The sequence below is a fragment of the Stegastes partitus genome, unplaced genomic scaffold, assembly GCF_000690725.1.
Source record: "Stegastes partitus isolate 25-593 unplaced genomic scaffold, Stegastes_partitus-1.0.2 Scaffold1121, whole genome shotgun sequence".
Classification (NCBI taxonomy): domain Eukaryota; kingdom Metazoa; phylum Chordata; class Actinopteri; family Pomacentridae; genus Stegastes; species Stegastes partitus.
Window position 1 is genome coordinate 257,018 of NW_007578852.1, and position 1,564 is coordinate 258,581.

General features: G+C 42.5%; 1 protein-coding gene across 1 annotated transcript in view; it reads right to left on the reverse strand.

Moving 5' to 3' along the window:
* Positions 1-897, reverse strand: part of ptpn4a (protein tyrosine phosphatase non-receptor type 4a) — an 85,383-nt gene extending 84,486 nt beyond the window's left edge. The window contains exon 1 of the mRNA XM_008296342.1: positions 887-897. The gene's annotated coding sequence lies outside the window, so the exon portion shown is untranslated. The remainder of the gene's footprint in view (positions 1-886) is intronic.
* Positions 898-1,564: the final 667 nt, after the last annotated feature.

Here is a 1,564-nt window from a genome sequence, read left to right on the forward strand (position 1 = left end):
TTCATGGTCTTTTTATTTAGGATAAGACATATTATGTAGACATCCATTTTCCAATATTTTCTTTTTTCCATTTTCTTCCCCATCCCACCCCGCCACAATAACACAAAAGCCAGATAGTTCAAGAACAAAGGTTCACAGATGTGCATCACAACATAGGTGCTCAAGCAAAATAAACAACAAATAAACAAATAGATACTGAAGTAAAAATGAAATTAAACCACATTTAAATTGTCATCTGCGTTTACATTCTCCAAATAAGTCAAAAAAGGCTGCCAGACATCACAGACTTTTTGTATTGATCCCTTTGTGGAATAGCGGATGTTCTCTAGTTGGATGTAGTAGTGACCTCTTTGACCCAGCCTCCATACGTGGGTGGCAGTGCTTCTTTCCACTTTTGCAAGATCATTCGTCTAGCTAGGAGGGTACAGAAAGCTAACATGTTAGCCTTTGGTTTATCTACATTACAGGCAAATTAGCAAAATTCGAACATTAACACTGATATGCAAATTTTGGGGCGATTCACTGCGCTTTATGTTCTTAAATCACGCCAACACTCGAACCCCTTCCTAAACTAGCGAGGCTTCATACGTCATCAGTGACATCACGCACCTCCTAACGAAGCCTCGATACGCGCTTCATAACGGACTTCTTGGATTTCTTGACACAAGCCTCGGCACAGTACGTCCCACCCTAAGCTGCAGCAACGGCCTCCCTCACACACTCAACCCATCTCTGGGACTCCTTCCACACCACGCTGCTCCTCTGAGGACCTGGTGGAGAAGAGGAATGCAGGGACAATGCCAGAGCCTCCAACCTTGTTTGAACAGACTGGGATAACCAAATGGTGTCAACAACCCGTCTGCTTGACCTGGCAGATAAGTGGTACGCTGTTTATGCTAGTTATGGCTGTTATTTCAGGTGGTTAAACTTTAAACTAACCTAGTTTAGGGTTAGGGTGTAGGGTTAGGATAATTCGTCCCACCAAGGACAAAGACCCAACCCGGAAGGAGTCCGGATATGGGTTAGGGTTAGGGTAAGGAAAAAGATGTTTAATTTGCCACAGTTGTGGGTCTAGTGTATGGGCAACAGAGGTCTGAGCAATGTCGTCCTCATTTGAGACTCAGTCCTCTGATGAGGATCTTATCCAGTCCGTGGATGAGGCTACAAACCACACTGCGGTGATGATGATGTCTACTGATGGATCCACGAGGACCCCTACAGTCTGAATATGCCTGACTACACCTGCCACAGGACAAGGAGACGAGGGCTTGAGCAGAAATCATATCCCAACACAATATAATAAATAAACAACCAATCAATAAATAATGACTGAGAGCATAAATCAAACACAGCAAAATTATGTACAACAAAAGCAAGCTGTTAAATACACCAGGAAAACTCATATTAAAGTCGCAAAGCAACAATAATTAAATAGAAATTCATAATAAACATATCAAAGAAGAAACAATCCATGTAAAGGAATTCATAAATCTCCCACACGTGCAGTTATGGAGGAAAAATTAAACATAGGTGCTGTTGTCGTCCTGTGGCAGCAGCAGCCAGA